This window comes from Solea solea, chromosome 12, assembly GCF_958295425.1.
Source record: "Solea solea chromosome 12, fSolSol10.1, whole genome shotgun sequence".
NCBI lineage: Eukaryota > Metazoa > Chordata > Actinopteri > Pleuronectiformes > Soleidae > Solea > Solea solea.
The window spans coordinates 17,970,692-17,991,756 of NC_081145.1; the positions used below are offsets into that span (position 1 = coordinate 17,970,692).

General features: G+C 38.6%; 1 protein-coding gene across 1 annotated transcript in view; it reads right to left on the reverse strand.

Annotated features, from left to right (window-relative positions):
• lingo1a (leucine rich repeat and Ig domain containing 1a) overlaps nt 1–20,499 on the reverse strand; it is a 101,154-nt gene extending 80,655 nt beyond the window's left edge. The window contains exon 1 of the mRNA XM_058646271.1: nt 20,159–20,499. The gene's annotated coding sequence lies outside the window, so the exon portion shown is untranslated. The remainder of the gene's footprint in view (nt 1–20,158) is intronic.
• Between the last annotated feature and the right edge of the window lie 566 nt (nt 20,500–21,065).

The following is a 21,065-nucleotide window of genomic DNA, read 5'->3' on the forward strand; positions in this document are numbered from 1 at the left end:
CCTCACACAAGAGAAAGTAAGATATAAATATAAATGTAAACCAGGAAGAAAAAAAAAGTAAATAACATTTATATAACTATCTAATTTACAACACAAGAGCCATGTTCTTTCTGGAGGAGTTTCATTAGTGCAGACAGAAACGTCAGTGCATTGGTCTGTCCTTCATTCCCTGTCATGTTGCCATGGAAACAAGGGGAGAAGAGGGGAACACAGGAAATAAATTTATAGTTTTTTCAGAGTACCAGGCCTCATTAGATCCTCGTGTTGTTGTGTTTTGTTTGTTTGTTTGTTTGTTTTTTATCAAAAATAAAAAAGTGAATGCATCACATAGACCACACAGCTAATGTAAGCAAGTGATTTAAAACCTAAATACAAATGCAAATACAGCACACACTGTTTACACAGAAAACCATTAACCATTTGAACCATTTGGTTAGTACTCAAAGTATCTCATAATATGAAATGCTATAGAACCACTTTCAAATTGAGAATATTATGTGTTTTACATCATTCCCACAGCAATACAATAACAATATGCCTAAACATATATATAATACCTAAATATGTACAACCAACTATTCACATAAAACACTTCCACATAAATGTAACGTGTTAGGAAAGTTCTTAATAAGATAATGAACTTACGGAGGACTTAAATGTCATCATGGTGTCATTAGAAGTTAATCAATAATTTATGGTGCAGGTAATAAGTCTGTGCTCTTCACTCCTCAAATATGAAGACAGTTTGGATCTCATCATCGGCACCAAACTGCACTCTCATCAGCATGTGTGTCAGTGGCGATTGCTCTAAGACAGCAAGGACAGCTCAGTTTCCTCTAAAATGTCGTCCAGTATGTACTGCCTTGCATTTACATTTCAATACTAAACGCGTTTTCACTGTGGTGAGCTCGACGGTGATTGGACACATGCAGCAAAAACATCACTTCCACTGAAGCTCAGCTTCTCCTGGGGTCAATGGAGCAGTGGGCGGGTGCGGAATGCTGTGATTCTGCGTGATGATTGGAGGAACTGTCTGAAAGGCGGAACCAGTATTTGATTGACAGTGTTGCAGAAACAAACACGACAGCAGAGTGGACTTTGCGGGGGCAAGTCTGTAAACAAATAGCTGGTCGTTGTGTGTCATTTGCTCGGGGATAAAGGCCATTTTCATTTATACATATATACTGTAAATTAAAACACTATTGTAGCATTTCAGTTTTACATAATAACTGCATTTACTTGTTCTAGATGTTTGTTTGCAGAATCGATGTCAGATTGTATGTATAAATAACTAGGCTTGAAATGAGCGTCCCCTGTTTCAAAGACCCAGCAACTGCCACATGTGTTCTTGTTATTATGCGTGAAATCAGTATTATACCAAGTACTTTGTCCTTTTATGAGTGTGACATAAACTGCTTTTCTTACCAAAACAAGACAGACTGCTGGAAAAATTGCTCGTCCATTTCATTATAGATTTCTCTGTGTTTATATCACATGAGTATCACCCAAATCATGTCTATAAAGCATATACTTACTAAACTCATTTATTTAGTTATTGCTGAGAAACTATTTGATTGTTATTGTGATTAACACTTATCATGTTATGGCTCACCGTTATGTGATACTTATTTTTACAATTTTAGAAAAAGAGCATCAACTTAAAAAGACAACAAGGCCAACTAAACACAAGTCATTATCTGAAAGTGATCCACCAGAGAGGCATGGCAATATTTCTGATATAAAATGTGCCAATTAAGACCACAGCCCATCTTTGTACTTCAAAACATGGGATTTGTTTTGGTTGTGTTGTAATTAAGGACATTATTAACATAAAGCAAAATATTCCTCAAGTCAATGAAATGTCTGAAGAATTATAGCTGGGCAAATATGTGTGTGTGTGTGTGTGTGTGTGTGAGACAAGGTGAGGACTTGCTGAGTCACAAGTCAATAAATCATTGAAAAAGCTGCTCTTGTTCTCCTCAATTTTCCCTCTGTCTGTTTTTGACTTCAATCAAGAGGCAATGGACCCACTAATCCTGACGTTCTCTGTCAAACAGACCAAAGTCATACAGGACGACACTCAAGATGCAATCAAACTTTAGCGAAAACAGTTAAACTTATGATTGAGTGTGATTAAATGACAGGAAATATGCACAGAGGAAGTCTAACAAGTGACATCACAAAAGAGCCTCTATATTCTAATGTAGCATCAAACTGTGTTATGTTTTTAGTGCAACGTTAACTACTTTTCTTACTTAAACAAATCAAACTGCAGGGGAGACTGGTTATCCTTTACCTATGGGTTACATTGTTTTTAAGTTTCTTCAGTGTCAACCAGTGTAGACTTTATTTTGCATTACTTATTTACATGTCTACAGACATAAGTTAATATAAAGGAATTAGTGTTATTTCCTAATTATGAAGGGGGTTAGGTTTAGGCACAGAAAGACTACAACGATGACGTCCTTATTACATTGTGAAATCAATATAAAAAATAAGGGAAAAAAAACAGGATTAAAATCTGTTGGGATGACACGGCAATGGCTGGTCTCATCCTGGTCTTGAACACTTGGCTAACAACTCCGCCTTTCTCACGATGACACACTTCGCAACCGTCCCCTCTACCGCGCGATGTCACTTTTAAGACATTGGTACAACATGTTTGAAATTATTAAGCAAAATGCTCCATGTGCTTTAGTGGTTTTATTTCTCAGACAAAGTAAAACATAAGCCATTGACACCTGAGAATTACAAATGGAATCGTGTTAAAAGAGAGCACTCGTAAATCTGCAGCGGGACTGTCCATTAGCTTTCGTCCTCCTACGCCAACTGACAGTGACCTTTGTATTTGAAACAAGATAAGAGAACTGTCAAATACGTGACTTTGTGTCATCTTGCTGAACATAACTCAGCTGCTTTTTCCTTGGACGATCCTCTGCTGGTGAGCCGCGAGACAAGGAAAAATGACCTTTCTGCAGCTCTGAGAAATCCACCATTCACATTGTTGTAATTGCACAACCACCCCTACCTGCTTCTAATTAGTCAGATAACCTTGAGACAGCCAGTTGAATGAGGTGCGACTAATTAGCTGCACGGCTTCTGCTCAAACCTTTCAAATGGGCCAGTGGAATGTTATAGCACAAAAATACAGTTTTTAGAGACATTAAACTCCTGATTGGGAAGTTGACGCTCCACTTTTATGACAAAGTTATGATTGCTTATGCAGAGCAGAAGCCTACGGTGACTTTTACTATCTTCCTCTGTGTAGGGAGATGTAATTTATAGCTGTAGTGCATAACATTTAAATATCAACGGAAGTCAGTTACAGTCAAACTGTTGTCAAATGAGTTCACACAATGCTGATTAAGATTCATCAGCTCCGCATGACTCTCTGTGTTTCTCACAACAGCATTTTTTGTGCGTCTGTGGCAACATTCCCACACTGCACATGGAGTGACACATTTTACATCATGACTGAGCAGGCGAGGCGGAAGGGGTACATAATGGGAGTAAGGCACTAAAAGGCTAAAAGACTGAAAACACTAAAACGCACCCATGAAAAGCTTCAGAGGTGGATTCTACTGCTAAAGATGTTTAATATGACTTACTACAATCATGTTTGGCTTCTTGTGAAAGGGATCGTGCGATATTGAAAATGCACGATCCAGCAGCAGCTCCCTGAACAGCTGCCTTACTAATTGCCTGCATGTGCCAATCACACCTGCTGCTGTTTCCTTTACCATGCAGCTCAACATTCAAACAGTCCAAACAAGTGATTTTACATTTGCCGTGTTTCCAATGTTTGCAACAATTTGGTTTGCTACAGTACATATTTTCTTGTATTTCCATGAGGAATAGTACCAAAAATAACCGTCACCCAACTGTTGGTTTTCGATACCTTGCCCTTGGGGTACCAGAGTAATGGTTTGGAACGGATGGAGCTAGACCCACGACAGTCAGTCGATTGGGCGACAGAAAAGTGACACTCCCTGTGGAGTGGCACAAACTGGTGTTTCTTCAACGCCCGCTATTCTATTGTCATTCTAAGTACCATAGAAACACACATCAGAAGAACGCAGCGCTTCTTTCTCTTACCTCTTTCCCTCTGTGTTTCTGTGTGAGAGAAAATTAGATCATAAACCACAGGGTCATAGAGATCTCAGATTGTTTTGGTAATTACTCAGGAATCCACAGGGTGTGATAGAGGTTCCACACTGGAGCTTTAAAGATGAAGAAGGCATGAAGTCACACACACAATAAAATATGAATCTGCTCTTCTGTAGTTATTCTATATTGTGATTGTTACACTGCAGAAACATCACTAGAAACTGTAATTAAATTGCTATAATTAAATAATTTACGTTATCATTTCATTCACTCAAATTGATAACTGCATTAATCTGTAATTAAAGCAGATAATCTGATATTGTTAATTTTGAATAATTGCATTGAAAACACTTTGCCTTGGAATAGTAATCCCTTTCAGATGTCTCCTAACCAATAAAATACAATTTTACTCACTAATGGGCAGCCACACACAACATGAGAAGAAAAACAAAAACCAAAACATTTGAACTACACAGGAAAGGAAGAAATTGAGTGTTATTTTCTTCTCATATGATGTGTAATTTGTAACTCTTAAAAAAACAAAAAAGAACATATTCAGACTGTGAATAATGTGCTTCATGCTTCTTTTCAACAGAGGGATTGAGTGAAAATGGTGGACTCAGATTACTGTGCCAGCAGCACCTGAATAAATGAAGGGAACCTGCTGAGTGTAAACATTCTGAGAGAAAATGACAAAGCAATCACAGTGGCTGTAGCTGATTGGAGGGGTTAGACCTGCAGTTTAGTGAAGGATACCAATCAATATCAAGATCAAACAGAAAGTCACTAATGGGAAACATGTTCAAACCTTCAAGTATTATTATTATTAACTGTATCAGAAATCACACTCTTACTTGATGGATTATTTTGGATTACAGGAAGGAATTGTGAAATTGAAGGTGTGTGTACGTGTGGTATACCTCCATCTCTATTATGTCCTCAACAGTCTGTTAGCATTTAAAGGACCTATTTTCACAACCACAGGAAATTCAGAGTCTGCATTTAACCTAATCCCAATCTGCCTCTCCTCTTACTGTCGCAATGTGCCAAAACACCCACATTCTACATGACAACCTTTTGCTGCCCTCACACATGATGTGGAAAATAATCACAATATGTTGAGTCCGAAACTAAAAACTAAGAGTTTTTGTTTCATTACCAATATGCTATTAATAATGACGTGCTATAATATTTTGGAATCTGAAGGAGAGAGACCGCAAAACACAAACTCTGTTTACCACATTGCATTAACAAATAATGTTATCTTGTAACCACATAGCCAAGCATTTATCAAAGTGACACATGGGACTAAAGTGTTGATGCTCTGGGAGCTTTTGCTCTATTGTTTTATGTAATTACAAAATATGAGCTCACATATCAAAGGACCTTATGGGTGTTGCCTTGGGTACAATATTGATAAAATGCCTTTATAAGCACAATATCAAAATAAATGTTGTTGCACTGACATGCATTGCATTAGGGCATCATTATTCAACAGTTCAATTTTGGTAAGATAAAGAAATATAGTCTATACATAGTCTCAATTTACATGTTTGAGACTTAGAGTTAAAGTTTTGGTTTAAATGAGATCAAACACTTCACACATTTGACTTCTTAAAGTCAGGGCCTTGATTAATGCACTTCTTTAATGTCAAGATCCTTGGGTTAAGAAAATCAACGTTTGTGTCACCTCTCGCGCTTCACCATCAGCAAAGTAGCCACAGCCTTAGAGAACGAACTAACAGATCACTTGTGAATTTCAATGAGATCTCTCAGATTACATTCTCTCCTACACACCTAATAGGAATGGTGGTTAAACTGGTAATAAATCATTGTGTCGAATAAGGGTTGGTGATAAACATTTATTACAAAAAAAGTATTACATTTAGCCTTGGTGGAGGTTGTTTGCCTCCTAAATGGCAACCCGGGTTTACGGAGAAGAGCATAGTAGGAAAACATGAATAAATAAGCAGAAAGCTCTCTGTGAAACCAGCCACGAGTGGAGAGTGAGTGAAACCAAAGCATGCAGACTGTTGACCACAGTGGGGGTGAAAAACACTATCACTCACTATACACAGGAGTAATAATAAATGATGGTTTGTTCCAGGCAATTTAGATTGCATCCCATCATTTTAATGGTTATCCTAAACAACCAAGTCATAAACTTAAGTTATATGAGTGAAAGGTTTATATATAATGACATTTTTATACATATATATGAAAGAAGTCTTCAGTTGAACTTTGAATTCTTAATTATAATCACAAAATTCAACAGATAATTTGTTAACTATCATAATTGCAACTACATTCCAATGTAATTGTCTTAGAATGTTGTCTGACACGGACTTTTATTGAGGTAAATACACTGGTTTGCTAACATGGCAATTCTAATATGTGAAAATGATCAAAAAGTATTAAGATTAATTGTTTTGGGACCATATGCAGAAGTATTCTGATTTTAAAACGTTGCCTTTGCAGAGTCAGAGAGGAGAATGGAACTGCTGAAGAAAAACTCCCATTTAACTGCTTAACAGTGGTGATTGTATTACTTTACCGAGTGCTGCTGACTGTGTTGCTACAAGAGGGAAATGAATGAATTGCTGGTACCACAGTAGTTTACATGATATTAACTTTATTTCAAATGGTACACTGTTAAAATACATCTCTGCCTCACTTCACTAGGCACTACAAGCTGTACTGCAATGCTTTAATCAGTAATGGTGTTCAGTCTATGTACCAACACTGGTTAATGTTCAGGTAAATTAAAAGGCAGCACCCGTTCCATTTCAGCAACAGGAGAAAGCAGAAATACTAAGATGGCTCATGTCATGTATATCAACAGTAGTAAAATAGAATCAAAGGTTGAAACGTTTAAAAAGGTGTGTTTTAGGGCAGTTTTAAAGGAGGACTATGCAACAGCAGCTGCTGTTCTACTCCATAGAAGAAACAATTCTGGCTGTGGATGAATGATTCAGTGGCTGAGTGGGAGATGGAGGAGTGAAGACAGGCTTAGATTCTCAGGTGAATGAAGGCAATTTTGGATGATGTGTTGCTCGAAGGAAATGGTTTGATCAAAAATGACAATGAGGTTGAGGATGTGGGGTGAAAGAGAAACAGTACAGCCGTTAGACAAATGGAAAACCAGCAGAAGGATCTGGTTTTAGGAAGTTTGTGTGCGTCCAGCCAGTTTGAGACTGCGTAGAGAGCGACGGCGGTACAAGGAGAACCATATTCAGAATGAAGACGTTTAAAAAGGGTCTGTGTTGTGTTATTGATGCTGATGAAATAGTGGTGGTCAGTGAGGTAGGATTTTAACCAGGACAGGGTGGTGCCAGATGGGAGGGAAGGATGGAGTGAGTGATGGTGTTAAAGGCAGCACAGAGGTCAATTAGGATGAGAATGGAGAGGGAGTTGCTGTCAGCTGACAGGAGTAAGTCAATAGTGACTTTGATGAGGGCAGGATCTGTGCTGTGATCTGAAACCACATTGAAACGGTTCACAGAGCTGATTTCAGTCCAGGTTGGATTTTAGTTGTGAGCTGATTGAACATTAAAGTATGTCAGATTTAGATATTAAGTGTTGCTGACTGACTTTTTTTTATTTATTTTTTTTTTTCAAAAAGGCCAGATAAAAGTGTATTATGTGCAGTGAAATTACAGCTCACATGCTTTACTGTCTTTCCTCCTCACTGAGAGTCTATTTTTAGCCAGTAGGAAATGAAGGCATGCACAGATCAACTGTTTCAGAGCTATGCATCAATGCTGTATATCCTTCAAAACACACATTTCTCTGAAATTGAAACTTAATAATCCAGGAGAAAGAGTACTGTCCTGCATGTTCAGCAGTTTTTTCTAGACATGATGTGACCTAAAGGCCACAAAACACTGACATAAACAAATGGATGCACTAGAATTCTGCCAAAGAGAAATATGTTGTGATTACCTACTTCCTACAACAAGGATGAAAGAAAGAGATAAGCGGATAATTTGTTTTATCGACAATATTGGGCTTTTGCTTTACCATCCTGCAGTATTCTGTTTGTGTATCTTTTTTTTCTGGAAATCCAATCACCTGAATCAAAATGGGTTGATTTGAATAAATGACTCATCTGAAGGTAGAGCAGTTTTAAATTCTACTTTTAGCAACATTTTCTTTTGCACTCTCTTTCGCTGTGTTTATTTTCTACATTTCCTTCAAGATAGATCTGTGAAACGAAAAACCATTTCTGTAGAAATATGTGACACAGGTTCATTTATTAGCCTGGCTTGGAAGAAGTCAGAGGTTGGCAGGAAGTAACAACAAAGAAAAAACATAATACCCAAGAGGGATCTTGAGAAATCAATTTCCAGCCAGTTTCCCAACCAGTTTCCAGCTGCAAACTGAAAAAAAAAAAAAACTATTGCAGTGCAAACCAGGGTTTAAAGATGATATCAAGAATTTGAAGAACCTGAGATAGTCACTTCTACAGACAGATTTTAAACGCAGTGAAGAAGCAGCTAAGCCAAGGAGAGTATGAGCACAGGGCATCAGCAATCGATTATCCACACCGAAGCGTTTGTCCACTTGCCATCTATTTTCACAGAACTCACTTAAAGGTTAAATCCACAATCCCAATCATATAAGCGCTGCAGCTTGACCCTTTTCACTGTGACACAAGCTGCTACCTCAAGGGACACAATGCTGTTGTTTTTTTCTCTCTTTCTCCTCTTGAGAGTTCCATTATCTGTACGATATACAGTGGAATTGCCAATGCTTTCTTAATGAGACTCAATGTTTTCTTACTCAATAATGTATTCACCTGTCAAGTAGTGTCATGCTTTGGATAAAAGTGACCAGAAATCTAATATATTATACCTATTGTATGACAGTAGGGTTTCACCTATAAAACATCTCCAATACCATGCAAGTCATACTAAGAGCAATAGGAAGGCATTTCAATTACACCAGTAAAATGACCTGATTCACAAAAAGTTCTCTTCATTTTGGCTGCAAATTAAATGTCAGCTTTGGTTTGAGAGCAGAGCAGCTATGGCCTTGCAGGATAGCGTTATGCAAGTCTATTCTTTTACATTCATATTATAAATCTATATTGGTTTTCTTTTCCCTTTTTTTCTAATGCACTGACGTTCATATAAAGAACTCTTTGAACCGTCACAGTGGGGACCCTCACAGACTCATTTCATTAGCTTTAAATAAAGTGTAGCCTCATTCATATAATAAATAAAACATCCATGGATCATATTTCCACCAGTGTTTGACCACAGGTGCAATCACAATGCAATGTGCAATAAATGCAATATGGTTAAAGTATCTATGCATAGGTCATTCAATTACATACCCCTGTACTAATTCTTCTTTAGATTTCTGGCAGACTATACCGCTATAAGTATCTTACACTTCACGGACATCAAAGGAGTCATAACACTTTCTATAAAAGTGTATTTTTTTTTATTCTCACAAGATCCATAATGCATTCTTGAACCACGAGACGCTCATCTTGTAATAATGCTCACCTTACCCCATCCCAGATGAGATAGCCGCTATTTCACCAGTGCACCTATCTGCTCCAAGGGTCTTTTCCAATTTGACTTAAGTGAGGAACACTCACCTGAGCCTAGCCCACTTAAGGTCATTATAGCAGTAGCATGTAGCTGCAGGGAGCCTTCATCATAATCTTCTCTCTCAGCTGCTGACAGCATTCGCTCCCCTGCTGGAGCAGGTGATGGGTAGCAATGCTAATGTGTTAAACCAACACTATATTTACACAGCTTGTATCAGGTGTCGATGATGATTATTCACACACACACACACACACAGGCACAGCTGCACATGCTTTCAGTGAGTGCATGTTGCAGACACACACACGTACAGTGGGGAAAAAGTCAATGAGAGTCTTCACACTGCACGCGTGACACACGCATCTATTTTGGAGCTCAGGCGTCTTGTCTATTTCTCGCACATGATGTTTTGTTTTTTGAGGTTCCCAGCAAAAATAGACGGAGAAGACCTGTTGATGATGAACATTTTTTAACATTGTACAGTCAATATGGCATAAAACTGACACCTTCCATGGTTGTTTTAGTGTCGAAGCTGAATCTGAATACATAAAAACATTTAATATTGTATTTTGAACACTATTTTAGTGTGTGAAGAGGGTGGAGGCTACATCTACGGGTTATTAATATCAGGTAAAGGGCGGAATCTCTAAAGCAAAAAGGTGGCTGGTGAGGCAGAGTTTTGAGAATGAACATGACACATAAAGACAAACAGCCATTCACCCTCATATTCACAATTTAGAGTTTCCCTAATCCCCATATTGTATATTTTTGGACTGCCAGAGAACCCAGAGAAACAAGGGGAGCACATGCAAACTCTATGCAGAAAGGCCCTTGTTCTACAAACGTCAAAATGCATGCCTGGTACGCAGAATGCATACAGGTTGGCAGGTATTCATATGCAGCAAACTGTTGATTACTATCAAATGTGAATAAAAATAAACCACATGCTGCAATACGAAGAGGCGGTGCATGCACGCACAACATGTAAACAAGAATGCTGATGACGGAGCCTACCTTTTGATGCTGCTCACCAACAACAAGCTGCATAGATATAGCCTAATTTTAGGTTGGTGAGTACCAACTACAGACTGCATAAACTATCAGGCAACACTCTCCAGAGTTTTCTCCAAAGGAAAGAGCTCTGTTTTGAACTTTGAGTGAAAGACGAGTACATGACAGACTAGCCTAGACTTCCAGTCTCCCATAGATGTCCGGAATGAATTATTATCGAGTTAATAAGGTGTATGGAATATGCGGCGTGTGCTGCTGTCCATGTTGTAATAACGCCAATGAAGGTGAAAAGGTGTTCTACACCAGCAGATACAACATAACACAGAGAATGGAATGTGTAAAAAAGAGAGGTAATCAGGCTCAGGGAGTGAAAAAAAATCCATCTGTGTGGGTGGACAATCTCTTTGACAAAGTGTGTAGAGGCTTCAGACACTAAAAGTTTTCATTTTGATACTTGGTCATGAATGAAGAGAAACCCCTGTATTAAAAGAGCTAATACACAGTAGAAAACTTGACAATGAGTTGGTTGCATTTGTGATATTTAGATTTTTTAAGCAGAGTGCTCCGATTTAACTATATAACATATTTGGTGTTTGCATTTGTGATATTTAGATTTTTTAAGCAGAGTGCTCCGATTTAACTATATAACATATTTGGTGTTTGCATTTGTGATATTTTGATTTTTTTTAAGCAGAGTGCTCCGATTTAACTATATAACATATTTGGTGTTTGCATTTGTGATATTTTGATTTTTTTAAGCAGAGTGCTCCGATTTAACTATATAACATATTTGGTGTTTGCATTTGTGATATTTTGATTTTTTAAGCAGAGTGCTCCGATTTAACTATATAACATATCTGGTGGTTGCATTTGTGATATTTTGATTTTTTTAAGCAGAGTGCTCAGATTTAACTATATAACATATTTGGTGAACTGAACATTATTGAGGGACAAGTCAGCAAGCAACATGAAATTAGATTTCTTTTCTCAAACTTTTGTTGCCAGTGCCTTGACAAGATTATGACCTCAGCAGCAAGAGACCTTTGATGTCATTGTACATCAACACAAGTATCACATATTCTTGTGTTGATGCTCAGTCGCATAAAGGAAATCACAATTGCAACAGTGAAATCTCTAATATTATGCCTTCACATTAATCAGTAGATGCATCAGTCTCTGTGGACAATGTCTGAATAAGAAGTGAAAGAAACCTTCAATGGCATCATAAATCCAGAAATTAGATCCAATACAAAGCAAACATCAAACTGCTTTTACACAAAAAGCATTATTAGAATGTCTGTATTTGCCTGGATAATCAGCATGACTGAAAATCACAAGCCTAAAGCTCCTGTCCTTTTTTTCTTGACAGCTGGAGGAAGAAAATTGGTATTCCTGATGTGCACATGAACATTGATGTGCAAGGATTTGTGTTTATTTCAAAGTGGGCAGTGCTACAATGAGAGACCATCGTGCACAAAGGTGCTGCATAAATAAATACTGGCCAAGATGAGAAAGCGCAGCCCTGACCAGAATTGTAATGACAACAAACACTGCATGGAAAGTGCATAAGGTGAAGCCTGAGCCTAAATAAAAAGCACAAGCACAGTGACAGTCCTTCAGACCAGCTATCACTCCAATGGCATTTTCATCACAACATTACCATTTTTAAACGGCCCTCTTCACTAAAGCGCACACCATGATGATCAACCATGCCTGGTCTTCTCAATGTCTGTATCTTTAAGGGCTTTTTTGGAGTATATGATGGTCAGGTTTATTTTGTCAGCTGTGTTGTTTTCTTTCAATTTTCACAGTAAATCCCAAACTAAAGGCTCAGCTGCTTGATAACAAGCCAACACACCTGCTCATTTGACCACTAATGTGAAAAACATATAGTACATCCACTTCACACACACCAATTTGCATAATTTTCAAAAGCCATTGCAATAACAACATCAATATGTCAGGTCCTAGTTAGATGTACCATGTTGCACAAGCGGTACTCTTTTAATCTTGATGTCATCGCTTATTAACAATGCGTATTCTTGCCTTGATGTGAAATGTGATAAAATATAATTTCTTTTAAAAAACTAAAATCTATTTCCTCATTACTTATTTCACAGATGCCACATTTCTCCAAAAATAGAGCTCTGTGTGCATCATCCATGATAATTAGAGACACTGGCAGGCTTTGCTGGAGCCTGTGTTTTGACTCTCAGGGGAAACTTCAGGGGAGTAAGGACTCAAAAATCTTCTAGGGACACTTTTAAACCTGAATTTCATCTAAAACAACTTATCTCCATGGTTTGATTGTATAATTTTCAAAAAATCCCTAACACAGCAGATTTGTCTGGAGTTTTTTTTTGTACAGAATTGGGTACAGAAAAAAATGTCAAAGTCACTCAGCCATTAATACATTTAAAAAAAAAAAAAGACAATTTAAAGTCATAGCCATGCTGTTTACGGACAATTCACAATTTCAAAGGCTATATTGAGATGCTTTCAGACCCACAATTCAGATTCAAGATCAAGTAACACATTGTACAAATCTCTAATCTCACTGAATGTTAAAACATAGGCATGAGAAACTGCCTCTGATGGTTTGCTCCATGCTTCTTTTGACAAATATGCATTAGTCAGGGTAAGCTGGGCATCATGGTTTAGAACAAATCCAATTAAATCTAAATTCAATGAAATATCATCAAACAGGCTGACACCCAGAGGGGGAAAAAAACTATTTATCCTCAATATGAACCAGCACTTATTGGTATACAAAACATTACCATCTCTAAAGCTTCAATATATTGACTTACATACTTCTGAAAGCCCAAAAGCATCTGGATGAGCATTTGGGATTTATCCAATCTGCCCTCCCCCTCAATTTCAGTAGGCAGCTCACTACTTGGACCAGCAATCAAAGAGAATTTATTGAGCGTCAACCCACAAGTATAGTTTGTCCTTTCATCTGGATGTCAGTAATGAACTGGCACAAAATGTTTCAACAGAAGTAAGATGTGGGATGGAATGCCAATAACCTTGTACATTGAGACTGAAAGGTGATCTACCACAATTAAGCCACCTCTTCAAGACAAGACAAAATATATATGACTTGTTAAGTAGATCTCTGTATCAGTTGAACCTCACTCTAATGTGAGGCTCCACTTAAAGTGCAGAGAGAGAGAGGAATTGATACTTTTCACAGCAGGATTGTGAATGACTGAGTCATGTTGGCTCATTTTAGGACAGATCTACCAACAATCTGTAGCCTTAAATAGAATCGGAAGTGTAGCCGCATATCATTCACAAGATCCAATTACTGCCAACTAAGGGGCAACGTTAAAACTACAGAGTAAGTATTATTTAATCTTGTTAATTCGTCAAAGTGCATCCAGAAGCGCACAGTAAGAGCTAGTTAGGCATTTTAGGGAGTTGGAAGTGTTAGTAACAGAGGTGATGGTCTCACAGGAGACACATCTTCAAGACAATCTTGAAGATACAGTGGGACACTCCTGCTGTGGTAGTATTTCCCCACCAGGGAGCCACAAATGCCAGATGATATTCCTTGGAGGAACACAGAGGCTGAAATGGAGCATGAGCACATGTGACTGAGTTCAAGTAGATGAATGCAGACCCAAAAGTTGCTCTGTAGCCATGTATTTACTACTTGAATATGATATGTGCAGGCATTGTTGAGGTCATTGTGCAATGGAGTGATGTATCCTCTTAGACTGATCAAAGAAATGCATCTGTAAGGGTGTCACTGTGCATGGAGCCAGGCCTGTCAAAGGGGCAGGGCAGTAACTGAGGCAAGAGATAAGCATAGCCTGTATCTAAACTTAGCACAAAAAGAGAGGAATTTTGTGTTTGGTCGATGATTTCTTTGTCGTAACCATGCCTCTTGGCAGTAAATGCTATACCTTTGGAAAGCCTGTTCATTTCCCTTTTAAATGGTGCCACATTTGTAAGGAAAATGCATTTGTGGATTCCGCCCCATGATAAACCTGCCAAATCTTCTCTGCCAATGCCAAACAGCTTATTCTGCTATTGACTCGTGCTTGGTGTCGATTATTGGATTGGATAATTGAAGTCCGAAGAAACAAGAAAAAGCTTGGTCATGCACTGCTGTGGGATGGCAACGAGTGTTTGTCACAAGTCAGCCAATACAGCTGATCCCACAAGCGTTCAATGGGGTTGAGGTCAGGACTGCAGGCAGGTCATTCCATCCTCCCAAATTCTGGAGTTAGTCTCTGACAAACCCTGCTCTGTGGGAGCAAGTGTTCTCAACTTGGAGGATAGAGTTTGGTCCCAGACTGTGGAGATAGTTGCACTATCACTGGTTGCAGAAGCTCATCTGGATATGTTTCTGCATTGAGATTGCCTCCAATAATGACAAGTCTTGTTTTTCCAGTGAGGGAGATGCCACACAAGAGTCAATAGCAGAATAAGCTGTTCAGCATTGGCAGAGAAGATTTGGCAAGTTTTTCATGGATGGGTGCAACCCATATACTGATCTCTGCTGCTCAACCCACAAATGGATTGTCCTTACAAATGGGGCCCTATACAGTATAGGTTCCATTTTAGAAAGTCAAAGTGTCACATAAACAAAACATGGCTTATCATTCAGTCAAATGAAGCATATGTGCATCCAACAACCATAATTGTGTTGTAGTTAAATTGTGTTAAATCAGTTTTACTAATCTTGTAAGCAGCTGACTGCAGTAATAAGAAATAAAATAAGAAATAATGTGAAAAGTTGTGAATATCCCCCAACTTTTAGCACTGACAAGCTGCCAACAACCTATCACACACATTTTACTCCCTCCTGGGAAACTATCATACTATCATACATCTTAGACGTGAAATTAAGGAGGTAAAAATGGCTGAAAACCGTCAATAAACCAATCATCTTGTAACTGTAGGACTCCTCTTGGGCCACAATAATATAATCCAGTGCTAGTCTAGCCATTGTACTTGTTTTAGAGGTATGAATAAAGAGATGAACAAATGAATTCAGACAAAAAAAACATTTGCCTTATTTCATGATAAGGACAACAACAACAACCCCATATTTATTTTTGAATTAATTTCCAAAGAGACAGTTCATTTGAAAAAACTAGGGCAACAGAGGAGGCTTTTGATATGATACTGTGGAACAACAGAAGGGTCAGGGAGCAGTGAATATCCCTGACACTATCACATCTAATAATCTCTATTGTGTTGACTTAGCAATGCGTCCAAATGCAGAAGATAAAAGCAGTTACTGAATTATTTATAGTTTTCAATTTACACCATTTAGATTCTCTCAGCCGTCTGGCGAAACTAGCAGGGCCAAGAGAACAAAAACTGCTCCGTCATCCTCCATGAACAATTAATGACTAGTGTTCATAAATTCAACTGCAGACTACTACCTTATTTCACACAATTTGTGAGTGCATGTGAACGCATGAGTATGGAATGGAGGACAGTGACACTTGAATAACTGAATTTTCTAACATTATTAAGTGCTGGATAAAATATTATTTTTGTGACGTAAATGAGTGCTTATATATTATAGTGTCCTATAGTGTGTAAGCTACAAAAATGGTATATTTAAGTGCTAATTAACCAACATATCAGAGTTGAATTCAATTGCTATTTTACTACTCTGGCACTTTAAATATTAAATGCTCATGAATTAAATATTAAATATTTTAATACTGATTACACATCTATACAGTATTAATGTTTCATCAATGATTCAGCTTTACCTGGCTACAACCAAACAAATAAGAGCGGGGCTATTCATATTTTAAGGTTTTTTTTTTTGTTTTTTTGTTTTTTTCCTCAAAGCTGTGATTGTTTGCCAGGCACAGAAGGAAGCATGTTTTGATCATTAATAAAATATGTACATTCTTCTCCTGCCAGCTGCTGACAATAGAGTCCTACTTACAGTAGGTCACATTTCTACTGCTTACCAGGACCTTTATGTAGTAAAAGACCAGGGGAAATGTATCAAGGATGACGTAAGGACAACCTACATAAAACTGTTCCACTCCAGTCCCCAAGGTGGACTAATGAAAAAAAAACTGAACAGCAACAATGTCACTATTGTGTAATACATAATTCCTTATTTCAAACCAAAAAACTATTGTAAACTAGTGTAAAATGATTTATTTGTGGCCTTTGTGTAAAAGTAGAGAGAGAGAGAATGCGCTGTAATACACACCCAATGCACAACAAGGCCAGGTTTGTCTGTCTGGTGGGATTTTGCAGTTATGTGAAGTGAAAGTAATAAATACAGAGTTTATGTCAAGTTCTGTCTGCAGAGGTGAACTTTCACTCTTCACATTTTGTGAAGAGTCACTGGCGCAGTGAGAGACAACAGAGCGTGCAAGCGAGCAGGAGCGAACAGCGTGACAATGATTAGTGGAGCAGCGGAACTAACGGAAATCCCACTAGTAAGTATCGAAAATGACTGGATCACTATGAAACTCAAATTGAATGTCAGGCTCCCACAGTCGAGGTCATTAACACAGAACAAACCCACAACAGAAACATGAAGGACATTTATGTCTTACTACTGTAAAGAGACACGCTCTAGTTAAAATATGTGACAAGGTTTTTTTAAGCTTTTTTTGGGGGCCTTTTGCCTATATTGGACAGGACAGTGAAGCGTGAAAGGGGGAAGTCAACACTTTTCCTGAAACTTCAATTTACTCTCTGGTCTCTGGCATGGAAACACACATAGTTCCTGGTAAAGTCAATAGTAACTGGTGAAAACACACCTTTACATGCTCATATAATAGACAGCACACAGCTGCCTAGACTAATTATAACCTACAGTATACATAAGAGCAAATACAACGTTGTTCTCAAAGTGCACACTATCAGTTTTGAACAGTGTTCGGGTATGTTCATTTGTAAACAGCAAAGACTCACATACAGAATTATGCACAGGTCTATTTTTAGTATATTTTGACCCTGCTAACAATCTCATTGACTGCACTGCAACATTGCCCATAATTTACCCAGATACTGCATTCAATGTGAATTAGTGTGACCTTATAATGGAAACATGGGAGATCATTCTTTCTCTTCTTTTTTTGAGACTGTAGTTAATGGTGGAACTGCACTGAACTGTCTAATATTGACGGAGAGAAATGTCTTCTTGTCAGTGAGTGTCTAGCCACTGAGTCCACTGGGTTCACATCCACATGACTACAATTTGAGCCCACCACTATGGACAGCATTAGCTGGGAATTGCTGTAACACATTTGCCAACTTCATTTCATGCATCATGGTAAATCATGAGACCACTTCAGTAATAACCATTATTTCCGAAAAATGGCCTTGAGGATAATTGCCTTAGAAGTGGAGTAAAAATGAGATATTAACTTCTCATTTGGTGAGGACCAGTGGCCATGCTTCCGACATGTGGGTGGAGGAACACTCACAAGTACTGTGAGTCACACTTGGATGCATGTCACCCACCACATGTTAAGCTCTAAATGCAGCCGATTAGCTCAAAAACAGCTCCTGTCATATGTGCATGCGCATGTGAGGCAGACCGAGAGGGAGACTGGGAAACATTATTACTTAACAATCACCAAATATAGTAATCAATCAGCAGAATACCTCAAGGTCAACATAGGAGGCATCATTTCAGAATTTAATAGTGATGTATTCTGGATACCATCCTGATCTGCACTAAAACCCTCATAAAAGCTTCACTGAGTAAAGCCGGGTCCAAATTGTTTATTTTAAAACCCTTAAATCCATATTAATAATGCATCAGGACACTTCAGCCTGGCTGTTTACACTGATAGAGATGCTATACAGTAATGAGGCAAAACCCATTCAATATATACATTGCATCTGAGCCAATCTGCCTGCATAAATATAAATATCCCAATAAAATTCTGTTGCCTGTGTCAATATGACTAAGATCTGCAACCCAACCAGTGAAAACATGGGCCATTGTGACTGCACCTGTATTTCAACGTGCAACTGTATCAGCTGACCTTGCCTAAAGTGCTGGAAGGAATTGTAAATGAAACAAAGGCAGAGGATCTACACAAGGTGTGGTAATTTGATTTATATTTTATTATTCTTCCATCCTCCGGTGTTATCACAGATTCTAGTCTGAAATGGGAAATGTGATAAATATTGATGTCCCTTACAGGAAATGCAGGGTGGCATGTGTGAGATGCAAGCCCTGGCCTATCTATCACATTTTCCTGTGGAGAGCAGGGATGTGTGTAAACTGACCTCCTACCAAAAGCACGAGCCTGAGAAGCAGTTTGCTTTCCTAAGAGCCCTTGTTAGCGCCTTCTCTTTTGTCTATGTGTCTTTTTGTCCTCTTGTCTCTGGCTTCCTGTCAGTCTTTCATTGATGTATTATGTTCTCATCCCATTTCACCTTCCTCCAGCAATCTCTGCTTTAATCTACCATTGCTTCCCCTTCTCTCTAGTTCCCTTGTATTTCAAAGTCTTTTTACTCCACTCCTTGTGTTCATTCAGACAAGAGAGAGAGATGAGCATAGAATTAATAACAAGACAGCACTAAAGATAAAAGGAAAGACGATCATTCGGCATGCACAGCAGACCAAAATAGCACCATCAACGTTGCCTTATCCCTTCATCTAACAAAGTGAAAAAAGTCAACATCACTACGTAATAGCATTATATATAACGACATGTGGGAAAAACTGTAATAAAAGTGCGATTGTTAATGAAATAACATATAACACCAATTAATAAAATGATTAAAAGGCATCCTTTACACACATTCCCATCAAGGCCCTTTCAGATATTCAGACAACTTAACATGGAGGCTACGAGGTGGAACCACATTGAAACCAAAGGCGTCTCTGACAATATGTACAAATCATAATCATAATAATAAAAACAAGCACAATATCACACACACTCACATGATGCACAGTAAACATCCCGCCATGCTGTCCTCACATGCTGTGAACACGATGCAACACACACACGTAAATACACACATGCATCCTCATTGTCCTGCACACCAGAATTTTAAAACCCTCATTATGACAAAGTACCACCTTGTCAGTATTCACACTTGGCTAAAACCAATAGGATCACTATCAGGTAAACCATGCCAAGTTGTCTCTGAGGGGCGTGCGCTGAAAATAACAGCAGATCAATAGCGAGTAGCAAGTGGAGCATTTTTTCCCTCCAGCCTCTGACAGCGTGAGGAACACTGCTGGTGTCGCAACACATTTCTTTTCCCTGCTTCTTTCCCGACACTCGCTCATGCTCCCAGTCAGCCCATCCTCATTTCCCCCCTCTCTCCATGTCCTAAATAGTTTGTTCTGCCTCATTTAACTGCTTCCCCATCCCATAATGTGTGCTGCTTGCACCTGTCAATATGTTATGAGAAATAAAATGGGTAGGAAGTGAAAGAAAATGAGGTGGATAAACAGAGATCCACCTCCCTTTTTAGAGGTAGAGAAGAGGGAGGAAGAGAGTTGTCCTTACCAGAGCTGTGACAAAGGAAATCCAGAAATTGCTTGCTTCATTCCACGGTGGTTGCAATTTAAATCCAAGAGACTGGGGTAAGGGCTGAAGATTCCATCGAGATGTTGCCCAGAGAGGAAGAAAATTTGATTCTTTAATGGGGGGGAGTGTTGTTAAAAAAAATGTTTCAAACACACATGAGCAGAAGGATCTGATATCCAAGTCCAGAGCACTTCATGAGTCCTTCCCGTCAGATGCAGAGCCACAGCGTGTGCACACACCGACACATGCGGTTCACATGGCAACTCACACACATTCACACATAGTGAGGGTGTATCCTCTGTTAGTCTCACCTAGGATGAATATATGAGTGAGAGCAAAGGAGAGATGGAGACGGAGAGAAAGAGAGACACAGCAGAAGGGAGGGGATCTGGAGGAGGGTAAGGTGGAAGGAGGAGCCGCAGTATGTGATCAGGGATGGAGAGAAGGGAGGGGGGTGAGAATGTGTCTCATGCCCTTCTTATTTCAGTCGGAACTAGTTAGTGCTGTGCACGTGTGATAGCAGAAGTTAATGAAATATCTTAGCATACTCTTTTGAAAAACAACACATTTAAATACAGCAAAGATGAATAATTTGCCATAACTGTGTGCAAAGCTGAGCAGGTAAACATGCTGTGAGGGTAGCAGCGAAGGATGGAAAAAAGGAGGAGGAGCATGAACAACATCCAAATATACCCTGGATAGGACATGGTATCAATGAGTGCATGTCAACTACCTTTGCAAACAACTATCACAACATCAAAATGTGGCATCTATGAGATCTCATCAGTTATTGTTTTTTTTTTTCTTTTGGATTCTCCCTCTGTAGGGGTCACCACAGAAGATGATCTGCATATTTGATTTTTATGCCGGATGCCCTTCCTGACAC